This window comes from Desmodus rotundus, chromosome 3 (assembly GCF_022682495.2).
Source record: "Desmodus rotundus isolate HL8 chromosome 3, HLdesRot8A.1, whole genome shotgun sequence".
Lineage (NCBI taxonomy): Eukaryota > Metazoa > Chordata > Mammalia > Chiroptera > Phyllostomidae > Desmodus > Desmodus rotundus.
Genome location: NC_071389.1, coordinates 30,667,562 through 30,682,505, shown reverse-complemented (window position 1 = coordinate 30,682,505; position 14,944 = coordinate 30,667,562). Strand labels below are relative to the sequence as shown.

The 14,944-nt window shown below is 49.8% G+C and overlaps 1 pseudogene; it reads right to left on the bottom strand.

Moving 5' to 3' along the window:
• Positions 1-6,656: 6,656 nt before the first annotated feature.
• Positions 6,657-7,252, bottom strand: LOC112314518 (UPF0711 protein C18orf21 homolog pseudogene; annotated as a pseudogene).
• Between the last annotated feature and the right edge of the window lie 7,692 nt (positions 7,253-14,944).

Genomic DNA, 14,944 nt, shown 5'->3' with positions numbered 1-14,944 from the left:
GGGGGCAGAAAGGGAGAGGGAGGGAGCTCCTGTGCACTCTCTCATACACACACTCCCTGCTCTACCCCTCCCTCCAACCTTGCAGAGAGGAGAGGACACAGGGCAGGGGGCTGCCAGCACAGAGAGGGAAAGACAGACAGACAGTTGGTAGGACAGAGAGGGCAAACTGAGGGAGGAGAAGGAGGAGAGCAGGTGAGACCAGGAGAGGGAGCAAGGCTGTGAACTGCCGTGGGAGAAATGACCAGTGTCTGGCTGTGGTGCCTGCTTCTCTCTGCCCTGGTCCCCACCCCTGAGGGGAGGGGTGGCCCCATGGCATATGGTAGCATGGAGTTTGGAGCCTAAGCTGGAGATTTTCTAAGTGATGAGGCTCAGAAAGGGCCAGAACCTGCTCCAGGCTGCACAGCAGGTCTCCTTCCTCCTAGCATGGCTGTTTCACAGGTGCTATGGTGGGGAGAGCCAGGAAGTAGGTGGACTAGATCTTGTAACCAACAGCAACTCCTTCTGGACCATGGGAGGCAGGGGAATGGCCAGAATGACCTGCTACATCTTCTTGAAGTCAGAGGAGAATCTGTTTCCTTGACACATTAGCCCATAATCCCCTCCGCCCTAGGCACCCCTAGACCACCCAGGATGGTGTTGTTGAGACAGAAGAAATTAAACATCCTTCAGAAACCTGAGCATGTCACCTTTGACCTGGGGCCAACCCAGACCCAGCAGACTACACTCCATCCCTCCTCAGCCCTTCTCTGCTACCTCTTGGCTCTAATGCAGCTGAGTCCCCTCCCAGTTACTATACCTTAACCCAGGCCTGAGTTCTTTGCTCAGATTCTTTCTCTCTCTGGACCTAAGTTTCCTCATCTTTGAAATGAGGATAGCAACATTCACCTATGCCCATCCCCTTGGGCCAAAGAAACAATGCCGGGACTCAGGGGACTTCGGTCTACCTAAATCTGGAGAGTGTGAGTTATCTTTACTCCAGATGAGCTCTCACCATTCCCGCTGATGCTGTGGGTGAAGAGAGAGGAAAGAAGACTCCCAGGCATCCTACATATACACAGCCCTCTCCCAAGGAAGCTGATACATCAGGTACTCAAAGGGCAGACACTCCATGCTCAGGTACAGGCAGAGGCTGAGGCCTAGAGAAAGATGGGGCCTCCCCAGTCACACAGCTGGCAAGATCTGAGTCAGACCCTGGTTTGCTAGCCCAGACCATGTAGCAGGCCCCTGTCCTGCCAGATATGGGAAGAACAGGTGCCTTAGGGCTCTTGTAGACCTTGCCGCCCATCCCCAACAGCTTCAGATCTGACTCTGAACTGGTGTCCCAGTTTCCCCAACTGTGGAGATCACTCCCCACTCCACAGCCATGCCCCCTTCTCCCTGCCAGCCTTCCACTAAGGCCCCATCCCCTCCCTTCTCTTCTCCTTCCTTCCCTGCTCGGTAGCCCCCTCTACTGGAAAACTTTCTTGGATTAATCCCTCCTAGCCTGAGGCATCTGAAGAGGAGGTTGAGTACAGTGGTTGAAAGCATGAGCTTAAGGACCAGAAAAGCCCCAAATCATAGCTCTGCCCCTTGGCTGGGTGACCTTGGGCTCTTCATTTAATATCCCTGAGCCTTATCTCCTCATCTGGCCAATGGAACTATAAATGTCTGGCTCCAGGATTTGGGGAGCCTATCATGAAATTGCACATGTAAAGTGACTGGCACAGAGGAGGTGCTCAGTGAATGCCAGCTGGCATCTGGCCCTGGGAACCACACCTCACTGTGTCTTAGCTTTCTCCTGCACGTGGGGTGAGGGTAAGAGCTGAGGGCAGGTAGAGGGAGAAGAGCAGTGGCAGCAGCTTCAGAAGACTCCTGCTCAGAGATAAAGCTAGAGCAACAGTTAGCTCTAAGAGGGACTGGCTCATTGTGAGACCTATGAGGAAGACACGTCAAAGAGCCCGCCTGGTCTAGTCTGTTCTGAGGCCTCATTCTAGAGGCAGCTCCAAGGCAGCAGTGTTTGCTCTGTCTGGGGAACATTGGGGGAGGTGAAGAGTTCACTGGGCCCAGGGCTTCAGGCAGCAGGCCTCCCACCCAGCCCCAGTGCCCTGGCCCAGCCCATCATGGCTGCATAAAAGGTGACGGATGGTTAATGGGGGAGATAACAGGATTCATAAGGGAAATTTATCGGTCACTCTGGTGGTATAAATATGTTTATAGCAGACCAAGGGGAAATGAAGAAGCCCCAATAAATCACTACAAAGCCACCAGCCACTAATAGGCAAGCGGCTGTGGGAACCCCAGCATTGGTGCTTGCAGACACCCCCTCTGGCTGCCTGCTAATGGCATGGCAGAGCTACAGACTTGTCACGAAGGCCACCCAGCCCACGCCATTGTGGGAACAAGACCCCAGGGACCGCCTCCACTGGACCTGACCTGTCCTGCCTGCTGTTCAGCCAACCCCTCAGTAGATCTGAGCTCAGTCAGACCTGAAGGGCTGGGGGAACAGGGCAGTGGGTATAAGGGCCAAGTCTGGGAGACCCTGTGATGCACAGCTTTGGAGTCAGACATGGCTTCAAAACTTGACACTGCCATTTCCCACTCCCTGACCTTCTTTGGGTTTCCTTGCCTGCAAAGTGACTTCACAACTTGGAAAGGAAAGCTGTTAAGAGGAGGAGAGAGATAATCCACTAATCAGAGTGCTTAGCACCTTGTAAGCCTCAATAAATAGCTACTTTCCTTCGGGCAGGGTCTTTCCTTCTTGGGGAAAGTGCTATGCAGATAGGAGATGTGGGGACATTTATAAAAAACTGTACAGCACTGTCCCCATTTTATAGATCAGGAACCTGAGACTTCGAAGTTAACAAAGAGGCTTGCCTGAGGTCACACAGCTAGAAGAGAAAGGCTCTATTCGATTCCCAAGCCCATACTCTTCCATCTGCCCCAGTTTAGACCCACTCCTTCCTCAGAGTTCCTGGGGTTCCCTGTCCCCACCCTCTCCAGGAGAGGCCTAGGATTCCAGGGGTCCTGAAGTACTAAAGGCAAAGCCCTAGGGGCTCTGGCAGCAACTTCCTGGTGCCAGTGAGCTAGGCCTCAACTCTCTGCCTGACCCTACCTACTCTGCCCCTGCTCTTCCACTCCTCTCCCCCACCCCCTCCCTGCACAGCCAGGGCCTGGCTAGGTTAGGAAGACTCCCCCCCAGCACTGAGGTTGCTTGAAGCCTTCCCTATGATCTGCACAGAGCGCTTTACACTCCGCCTTTCCCTCCAAACTCCTGGCCTTGGTCACAGAGCCTCAGTCCCAGTAAAGGTTCCCCTCTAGCCCTGCTCACTTCTTCATTCATACTTCAGCAAACACTTATGCAGCTCCCTCTGAACACTGCCTGAGGTGGGCAGGAGCCTGCCGGTGTGGTAGTCCCTGTCTGGTGGAGAAGTCAAGCCTGGTCACGGAACAGAATGGGGTATGCACAGAGGCTAAGGCCGGCACAGCCGCTGGGGAGGCCCAGGGTCAAAGAATGAGTAGAAGCCGGCAGGAAAAGCATTTCCAGAGGAGGAAACAACTTGAGTGAGAGCTTGGGGGGCAGACAGGACTTCCTGAGCCCGCGGCGGTCACCATTTCTATCTCAATGCTGAGGGGCCACACAGACACCCCCACATCAGGCTCTATCCTCACTGTTCCTGTTCCTCACTCCCTCCTCCCTCCTCCTTCCTCCGTCCTCCCAAGGTCACACACTGTTAAGCTCACCTCACATGCACGAGACCGCAGCCTGCTCCCAGTATCCTTCCAGGACAGGCCTCTCGGCAAAATGTGCTCCCCACCTTATCACTTCCTGAGTCCCAGATCTATCCCCCTACTCCAGTGCCCTAGCCGGCAGAGCAGCCTCCCTCAGCCCTGGAGGGTTAGGGTCCCTACACCAACACTCGGGGAGGCGAACACAGGGCCTTTGAAGTCCTGGGGGCTCACCTCTCTCTGCTGCTCTAAGAAGAGGCACCCACGCTGCTTTTGCCTGCTCTGATTCTCTGCGCGCTGCTCTAATCTCTGTCTCTCTTTCCCGTCCCAGTTTCTCTCTCTCCATGTCTCTGCGGGTCTGTGTTCTCTTTCCCCCAGTCTCTCTCTTTCCATCTCTCTCCCTCCTGGTCTCCGGCTCCGTCTCTCTCCCTCCCGAGGCCGGGCGGGGGAAATCGCTCCGTAAATAGGCGGATGGCCCCGGGCGCTCCGGGCGCAGGGCGCAGACACTCGTTTTTAGAGCCGGTAATTGACTCCTTTCAGTTGATAATTCATGGCTTGCATATGCGCTTTAATGCGGGCGCCGGGGGAGGTGCGGCGGGCGGGGCGGGCGGGGCGGCCCACGCGCTGAGCCAAGGGCCGAGCGGTCGGGGAGGGAGCTGGACTCTGGGCAGGCGCGGGCCGGGGCTGTCTGTCCGTCAGTGCACAGTGCACGGGAAGGAGGGATCGCCCCCGCCAGGGTCGGCCTGTCCCGCCCTCCGGTGACCCGTTTAGGTGACGAAATGCGAGTGCAGTGGGTGGGGTGGCGAGGCCAGTAAGTCCGTCAGTCCCTAGGCCAGCGGGGGTTGGGGCGGGAGCGACACGAGGCAGACTGGAAGAGCCTTCGAAATGAGGGGGGGGGGGCAAGACACGCTGACATCCCTTCCCCCTGCAGCCAAAGGGGAAACTGAGGCCCAGAAAGGTGATAGGTCTTACACGCATCCCACAGCACAAAAACAAGACCAGAACTCAAGGTGCCCTCTCCCCAAAAGTCCTACTCTGGGGCCTCAGTCCCCGCTTTAGGAGAACCGTCTTGCCCTGGGAATTTTCCTGTTTCTGAGTTAAATTCTTACTCTATTGCTGTTGGGCTTCCCCAGGAGGATCTGACTCTTCCCAATGAATGCTGTACACAGACGCCCAGACCCGTGCCGGCCTCTCACCTCATGGCAACTACCAGGCTGGGCGGGGGGGGGGCCGAGGTTCGCTCCCACGTGGCCATCACCTTTTGTGGACCTGTCTCATCCTGAGGCTGTGGCATGCCATCATTATTTCCATTTACAGGAGAAGAAACTGAGGCTTGGAAAGACTTGTCCAAGCCTGCAGAGAAGGCAGGGCCCCATCAAGCCCTCCACAATGGAAGTACTAGGATTGAGAAAAGGAGGAGGAAGAGATACCCTGTTCCTGGAGGTCCCGTGTGCACCCACACATGGGTTGCGGTCGGGCCGATTGGGGGCGTGCGAGAGGCAACACCCGTGTTTCTCTCACACATTGATGTTTCTCTCCTTCTCTTTCTTCATCCCTTCCCTCTCTCTAAAAATAAAAAAAGATAAAATCTTAAAAAAGAGAGTAAGCAGAGAAAGCCCAGCCTGGAGAGGAGTCTGGCCCCAGGATGGGACTTACTCAGTCCCTTAGGCCGTTATCTGTTGCTCCCTTTATCCAGGCTAATTTCTGCCAAAAATAGAATTCCACCCTGTACCTCCTAAAATCTGCAAATGTTTTACCCAAAGTCAAAGCACTCGGCTTATTCCTGTGTCCCCTATGTTTATTTCTCCACCCTCTAGTTTCTCCATCGGCGCAGTGGAGTTTGAACAAAGATCTGACTGAGAAAGTGCTGGTAACAGTGGATCTGATTAAAGCAGAAAGTGCGTTAATGTCTGGGCTGTTTGAAGCTCAATGCTGCCCCCTGGTGCCCATACTGTTACAACCAACAAACCGGTGGGGGGAGGAGACGAGGCATTCGAGGTTAAAAAAAACAAACAAACAAACCTCTGTGCGCAGCCCCACCTCCTCTGAACCTCTTAGACCTCCCTCTAAAGAAGCAGGAAGAACAAAGCAGGAGCCCTACTACGTGAGTAAGGAGAAACCATGAGGCTCTTTCTCCAACAGAGGTCTCAGACTCTGGTAGAGCCTGGAGAGAGGCGCAGGCCATAGTGACGTCAGCAGTAGCCCTATCCAGCCTGCACCTGGACACCCCAAATGGTGTCTTCTATTTTAGGTAGAGTCAGGGTTGCCCTTCTGGTGTGATTCCTAGGGTCTTCATCTTAGTTAAACTCAGGCGTTTTTCTGCCTGAAATGCCATCATTTGTGTTCAGAGAAGGTACTCAACAAATGTAGGATGGATGAATGGATGAATTCCCTTTCTTTGCATTGAGATATTATCTTCAGAAGGTTTGTGCTATTAAGTACAAGGAGGGATGAGTTCATCGGTTTTCCTCGTTGACTGGAAGTAGGGCTACGAAGAGGAATGGGGGAGGGAAAAGGAAGGTTGTGGGGTTTTTTGTTTTGTTTTGTTTTTCTTATTTTGTCCATATGTGTCTTTACTACTTATGATAACTTCATATTTAATTTTTATTGAATTTATTGGGGTGAGTGGTTAATAAAATTATATAGGTTTCAGGTGTACAATTCTGTAATACTTTATCTGTACTTTCATATATTTTTGATTCTCAGAACCATCCTGTAAAGTAGTCAGGTTTCAGTTATGCATTCTAATGAGGCATTTCCTCCATAAATACTGAAGAATGCCAAGAAAATTTTGCTTTTGAACCCTTGTTTTCATGTATTTAGAAAATAAATAAAAGTTTTTTTAAAGCTGTTTTTCTGTCTAACTTTAGTTTCAGAAATTGCATTAAACATTCTTATTTTTAAATAGTCCATCCTTTACAAAGAAGAAATTTCTGAAGTCTACCTTCGAATTACTTTACTCTAAGCAACATATTCAGTTGAGAGAAGTGTTTCTTTGTTCTGTTCGTGTTTTTGAGGATCAGGTGGGCGCTCTGTCTGGAGGCAGGTGCTGTGAAGACCAACGCTGCGTTCTTGCCTTTGGAACCAGGCTTACTCTGATTTAGGTTTGCAGAACGTAGAGTCTCTCTCCCGTGTCTTCAAGCTGAATTTACTCGTAGGAGTGGTTGGATTGCTCTTCAATGCTGATCAAAAGCTTCTGTTTTTACCATGATGTTTAACTGTTTTGTTGCATATTTTACAAGTAATCAACAATACACTTTTGGAGACTGCACTTTTCCGTAATTTTTGCTTCTTTAAAACCAACTGTGTAATTTCTTCCCTCTCGATTAAGAAGTTTCTGTATTTTGGGTGTCAGTTTGGGTTTGGGTTTGAAGCACACTCAAGAATTATCCAGAACCAGCCACTGAAAATAGAATGGACATGTTTCTTTAAAAGAGCTTTTAGCATCGTGTAACAAATTGTAGGCCCAGAGGAGACAGTGGGCCTGGCCCGGGCAGCTGTCTTGCAGTTTCCATGCCACAGCCTCAAGGTAGTGCTTCTGCCTCATCGCCACCACTGTGCCCACACCATTAAGACAAAAGGAGCAGGAAGGGTACTTTTTTGTTGTTTTTTATTGAATTTATTGGGGTGACATTGGTTAATAAAGTTATATAGGTTTCAGGTACGATTCTATAACACTTCATCTGTATATTGCATTGTGTGGTCACCACCCCAAGTCAAGTCTCCTTCCATCACCATTTATCCCCCCTATACCCTCTTCTACCTCCCCCAGCCCCCCAGGATGGGTAAGTTACAATACAGGAGGATCTCAAGAGAGTTCAGATGAAGGGAAGATCATGGGGAAGTTGAAGGGATCAAAGAAGATTTCCTGGAGGAAGTGGCATTTGACAGACGGCTTAAAGGACAGAGAAGAGAGTGATGATATTCAGGTAAAATGAATAGTATGAACAGAGGCACAGAGGCAAAAGGGCATCATGCTGGCAAGAAGGGTCCAGTTTGAGGGAGTGAGGGAGGTTGTGCTATAGTAGAGCCAATGCAGAGGACACTAGAGGATCTTGGGATGTGCTGAGCATCAGGCCAAGAAATTAGCACTTTGTATGCAAAGCATTGGACAGTGAGCTGAGGTCTAGTCCCAACCCAGGGTCTGCTCTGGCTAGGCTTCACTCCATTGGTCTCGCTCTCTGGAACTTTCTCTAGACAGTAATGGGAGCTATGGAAAGTTCTTTTTATTTTTTCCTTTTTAAAAAATATATCTTATTGATTATGCTATGACAGTTGTCCCATTTTTTCTCCCCTTTATTCCCCTCTGCCCTGCACCCCCCTCCCACCAGCATCCCGCCCCCGCCCCCCCGGCTTAGTTCATGTCCATGGGTCATACATATAAGTTCTTTGGCTTCTCCATTTTCCATACTAATCTTAACCTCCCCCTGTCTATTTTCTACCTACCAATTTATGCTTATTCCCTGTACCTTTTCCCCCATTCTCTCTCCTCCCCCTCCCCGCTGATAACCTTCCATGTGATCTCCATTTCTGTTGTTCTGTTCCTGTTCTAGCTGTTTGCCTAGTTTGTTTTTGTTTTAGGTTCAGTTGTTGATAATTGTGAGTTTGTTGTCATTTTACTGTTCATATTTTTGATCATCTTCTTTTTCTTAGATAAGTCCCTTTAACATTTCATATAATGAGGGCTTGGTGATGATGAACTCCTTTAACTTGACCTTACCTGGGAAGCACTTTATCTGCCCTTCCATTCTAAACAAAAGCTTTGCTGGATGCAGTAATCTTGATGGAGATCCTTGTCTTTCATTGCTTTGAATACTTCTTTCCAGCCCCTTCTTTATGGCAAGTTCTTAATCAGGAAAATACCTGGGAATCACAGCTCACAGAATAGTCAAGTCATCAATCTAATTCCCTCAATTTGTAGATGAGAAAACAGAGATCTAGACAGGGGAAGTTATTTGCCCAGCATTGCACAGCAAGCCAATGGCAGAGTCAAGACTTAGACCCAGGTCTCTAGCCTCTCAGTTTAGGGCTTATTCCCATCTGCTTCCATCTGGGATGGCATCTGGGGAACCGAGCTGGAGAACAGCTGGAGGCATAAAGCCACCAGGAAGCTATAGCGCCATCTAGATCAGAGACCACAAGACCAGCTAGTCACAATGTTTATTGAGCTCTTCACCCTGATACCCATCTTGGGTGGATCTGAGTCCATAGATTAAGCACCCACAAGGACAGAGAGATTACAGAAAAGAGAGAAACACACACACACACACACAGAATGAACCTGGTGAGCTTCCAGGAGGAGGGGGTATGACACGGATGTGGTATTTATGAGAAGTTGAAAGGGCATCGGGAGCAGACATGGATGAGGATGTAGGAAGATCTTCAGGAGAAGAAATAGCCCATCATTTGGGTTCCCTATGGTTCTTGGCCGTGGTTTCTACCTCCTTCATGAACCGAAGACACAGCTCTTCTTCCCATGGCAGAGCAATGCACTGCACAGCCACTGGGAGTCCCACAGATCCTTTTACCGCCTGCCCAGAGAGTGTCTGTAAATCAGAGCCTGCTTCCTGGTCACAAGTCCCTTGCCCAGCCTTCCGCACCACCCGTAGGTATGCATTAATTCAAATATCTCATCTCCAATCTATAGAGACTTCCTGGATCTCAGAGTTCCAGACTTCCACAGCTCTTGGTAAAACCTGGAGAAACTGTTCTGACTTTGTCTACAATTTTCCAGGGTAAAACTTCCTCCTTGTGCAAAGAGCGGCCTACAACAAGAAAATATAAAACCGAGTATCCACCCGATGTTCTTAGCAAAGGAAAAAAGAATGTGCAAATCCCTGATCCGGAACCTGGTTACACTTCGCAGTGAAAGAGGGGGCTGAGCCTGAGTGCCTGCCATGAAATCCAAACATACTTGTAGGAATTCAAACATGTTTCCATTGCTTATGACAGCGATGTCCAACTGATGTGCCACAGTAATTTTTAAAACATGCAATACCTGACTGACTAGTCAGGGGCACTGACCTCTTTTTCCTTAGATTGTCAAAAAAAAAAATATGACAACAGCCAACACAGCGATAGCTGTCTGGTGTGAATGCCCTGTCTCGAACCATAAATATATAGGTTGTATAATAAAGTAACATCTTAGTGGTCATGTGACATAACAAGGTTGTGTTTGATTGGTTAATTCTTAGTATCAGAAATCCTTTATATACAAGTATGGGCACCTGATTTTTAAAAAAGTCACTTTGGAGCAAAAAGGGTAGTTGATTACTATTATTTTATTTTGTAAATCAATCAAAATTATACCTATTTTTGTCAAATCAGTAAAAAAAATTTTTTTGATGCTCCACTGAATTTTAGTAATTAGTTTTTGTGAGCCATGAGATGAAAAAGTTTGGAAAGTGCTGCTTTATGATGATGACATCACGCAAGCCTTTATCTGCCTTTATCTGGAGCCAGGTCATGTGGCTTCAAGTCCTAGCTCTTCCACTTCAACTAGCTGTGTGGCTTTGGTCAAGTTCCTTAACCTGTGTCTCCTTTTCCTCATTTGCAAAACCTCACAGGATAGTTATGAGAAGGAAAAATATATATATATATACATACATATATATACATACATACATACATACATATATATATACAAAAGTTATATATATGTATATATAACTTTTAAACAGCTCCTGGAACAGAGTAAGAGCTCAAGACACATTAGATAGTATCATTACTACTATTTTCTCAGAATTTAAGTCAGCAGATGCACAGGGTAACTCTTCCACTAAAATCAATTTCCAGAAAAATAAGTTCCTTACTCTCAGACATATGCATACTTTTCAGAGTCAGTCTCTCTCTCTCTCTTTCTCTCTCACCCAAGTTAGGGTTGTTATTTTAGACCCTGCATTAAAGGTTTTATTTATTTATTTTAGAGAGAGGGGAAGGCAGAGAGAAAGAGAGGGAGAGAAACATCACTGCGTGGTTGTCTCTTGTGCACCCCCAACTGGGGACCTGGCCCGAGACACAGGTACGTACCCTGAATAAGAATTGAACCAGCGATCCTTTGGTTCGCAGGGTGGCACTCAATCCACTGAGCTTTACCAGCCAGGACATAGAGCCTGCATTAAATAGGTCCATAGAAATATTTCCTTTTGTTAAGCCACCTCTGACTTAGTAATAGTAACTTCCATGTGCTGCTTCCACAGTTTCTTGGGTGTCCTGGGGGAATAAGGAAGACTCTGAGAAGTCCAAAGGTCAGCATGGGAGGGCCGTCTTCTGTACAAATGGGACATGTTGCCCAAGAGGCAGGGCCTGGCCCCAGTGCAGGCTACATATCAGTTGATGGGCTGGGAATGACTCTGTGTCTTGTCCCCTGGCTAAGACACCTTGCCTGTCCAGTGTTCCCAAGAGTACACATCCTCTGGTTAATACCCTACCACCATCACCAGCCACCAAGGACTCACAAGCTCCCCCAAAACTACAGGTTTCTTCCTTCCCCTGGGAGGCGTCAGGTCAGCTCTCAGGCTACTCCAGCACCTCAGCTCCAAGCCCTACCAGGCCAAGCCCAACAGCAAACCCAAGCACAAACCAGAATCCTCTTCCATCCATATCCCCACCCCAGTTCCAACCCTAAACCCAACCCCAACTCAAACCAACTTCTACCCCAGCCCAAACCTCACCTCAACTCCGGCCCAACCTTTACCACAACTTAAATTCTATCTTGAACTCAGAGCTTAACTGCAAATCAAACCCCAGCCCCAAATTAGCCCCAATCCCAACCTCACTCAAAAGTCTAAATTTAACCCAGTGTGAGGCATGAACCTAAAACCTTAATTAGATCCCAAAGTCTAGATAGCCCTCGCCTCCAGGGAATACCAACTCTAACCACATGCCCCTCACTCAGTTATCACCACTCTGTGGAAAACCCTGGTGAGTTGAACCTGAGGAGACTCCACTGCTTACCCCACTCCACAAAGCTCTTCCACACTCTGGGCAGTTCAGGGCTCCTAGAGGTAGGGAGAGAGGGGAACAGCAGCTTCAGAAACCACAGGGCAATGCCAACCTGCCCTGGATGGAGGGTCCAGCAAGAGCAGCTCTGCTCAGTACACTGACATGGAGACCTCCAGTCCTCCACAAGCCGCCACCGCCACCTCAACCAGCCCTGAGCCCAGCCTCCTCTGGGCCCTCGCCCCTCTCTCAATCCCCTTCCCTCTCTCTGCAGTCCCTTCTTCTCTCTGAGATGCCCTCCCCTCTCAGTGCCTCTGAAGCCCCTCCCCTCTCCAAGAACACTCCTCTGTTGTGGCCTCCATTCCCCTCTTTCAGCCCTTTTTCCTCTTGAACCCAGCTCCGAGCCACCAATATTCTCTGGGTCTCATGCACCGCTCTGACCCTATCCCACGCTTGAGTCAGTCCCCCTCCACTTTCTGACCTCCTTCCTCTCCAGGCCTCTCCTCCTCTGAACCCCTCCCTATCCTGGGCACACACTCACTATGTACTTCAGGATCCAGGCCAAGATGCACTTCACTGGGTTTGGCAGGCGCAGTATTGTGACCATCTTCTTCATGCTGGGGTCCACAATGTCCCCCTCACTGAAGAACCACAGACAGTTATACCCAGTCAGTTATAGCTTTTCAGTTGCCAACTGACTCCCGCACCCACCCACCTCCCCCTCCATAGATAAGCTATGGAGGGAAATCAGACCCAAAAAAACACTTATGTTCCCACCACCACTCCCTCCTGGAGCATGTGCATCCTGAAGACGAGGCCTGAGTAGATCGATTTCCTCCCGAGCCTCCTGGTAAGCAACCTTCAGACACGAGCAGCTCGTCTGTTTACCCCAGTGGGTCCTGCAAATACGTTCTATGCCCTGGCGTGGCTCGGTTGGGTGCAGTGTCGCCCAGTGGACTGAAAGATCGCGGGTTCCATTCCCGCTCAGGGCACATGCCTAGGATAAGGGTTCAATCCCCGGTCGGGGCACCTACAAGAGGGTGATGAGTAGATAATGTTCCTCACATCAGTCTCTCTCTCTCTCTGTCTCCCCATCTCTCTAAGAGCAAAGAGGTGTCCTTGGGCAGGGATAAAAATTTTTTTCTATGTGTTCTACAGAAACACTGCCTTATCTTAGGCTTTTCTCTATATGGTACTACCTATCTTGTTCTTTCTCCTTTTGGAAAACTATACATCTTGCAAGACTCAGCTCTTTGAAGCCTTTCCCACGTGACTTGCTGCAGACAGAGCAAATCACTCCTCCTGCCAAGTCTTGTAACTCCATAGGCATCTGGCCTAAGCCACATTCGGCGGAGCTGTCTCCCACCATGGTTGACACAGCTCTGTTTCCACTACACCCCTCCCAGTGAGAACATCTTTAAGGCAAGTCTGAGTGAGATGTCAGATTCATCTTGATAATGAATCTAATAGCGCTGCTGGTGTAGTGGTATCATGCAAGATTCCCATCTTGATAATGAATCTGCCCCCTTCTGCAAGGTTCAGCAGAAGGGAAGATCCACAGGAGCACTCTGAGAAATTGGCCAAACTGAATTGAATTGGATTGGTTTGAACTCTACAAGGGTTTGACCTATGTCTCAGCCTCCCACTTCCCTGGAACATAAAGCTGGACACCTGAGACCTTGAGGGCATTCCTGGCAGGGGGATGACCTGACTGACAATGTGCCCAGGACACACCTGTAGAGCTTTTTAGGGGAGAGAATAGGTGCTGAGAGCCAAGAGGCCCACAGTCTTGAGGGGAGGCTGGAGACACACGGGTGACCTCACCCCAAACGCTTTCCACTCCCTCAGCCAACCAGACACACTCAGCACCACCAGGTACCCAGACCAATAGTTACACATTCCAGATGCCCACAAAGATACCATCCAGATGCCCAGACGTACACAGAACTCGATGCCCTTACACATCAGACCCATGACACACCCATACGCACTCAGCCAAACCTTCAGATCCAGTCATATCGGGATGTATACACTCCAACCAGTAGCATGGCACACACACACCAAGCGAGGCACACACGCCACAGGCACGGAACAAAACACAAGCAGCGTACAGCCTGACGCATACCAACCAGCACACAAAAATCTCCAGCAGGAGGCACACACAGGCAGGCCCTGGTGTTAGCAGTAAAGGAACCTAAACCCACCACCGCACACAGATGGGGCCACCACACACACACAGGAGTCCTCTCCATCATGCTGATTCACCACAGCAACCCCATTAGCCCAATTTCCTCCCCATCAACAAAGAAGGGGCAGCTGCTCTCTGGGGGCAGATTGATTTATCCAACTAATTAGCCCCAATTAATATTAATACATATTCTCAGGAACTGCAGCAGCTCAGGCGGAGAAGCTGCCCGTTGGGGCCATCAATCACCATCTAGGGGGTGCAGAGGACACTCAGCAACTCCAGATCACAGGGAAAGCACCTCAGGCACGGTCCCCAAACCCCGCCCAGGACTGCCAGAGAGAGACCACCACCATCAACCAAATTTGGGGACCCTAAGATACCATGAACCCACCCCTCCTTGAGTAGTCAAGGAGCCCAAGGCCCAGAAGGGGGCTCTAGGCCATACAGTAAACCCAAGGTACAGTGTGAGGTTGTCTCCATGCCCCTCCTTTCCACCCTTCTCTCTGCCACTCTAGGTTGGCTTAGCTGACACACCCATGCCTCAGTTGCTTCACCTGCAAACCCCAGCCCAGCCACAATGGCTGTCTCAAAGCCCTCTCAGTGCCTCGAAATATCCCCATCCATGCTGTCAAAGCCCTCTTGGAAGTCACATAGCTTTCTGGGAGGACCCCATCTCCAGTGACCCCCTGTGCTTTGCATCTGTCAGGTGTTCAGCAAACAATTGCAGAACCCAATGGGGTGGGGGATGGGAGGAGAATATGTAGACTAGGGTTCCTTTCTCAGTGGCGTTTGAGGGTGATCAGGGGCTGAAAGAAGCCTGGCCACCTGCCTCCAATTCCTCCCTCAGTTTCTTTTATTTCAACAATAGCCCAGGTGAATACCACCATGTTACTGAGCCACGTGCCAGGCACTGGGAGACCAGAGAAAACACACTGCTCCCAACCTAAAGGGGTTCAAAGGATGTAGATGGAAAGGAACTGATAAAGACACAAAGATCTAGCGTGGGGAGAACTGGGGCGGGGGACTTTCCCCATGGGCTCGCTATCCTCTGAAGGGGATGAGGCAATGGGAAGCGTGTGTCCTGAGGTAGGACCCACCTGTTGGGATTGA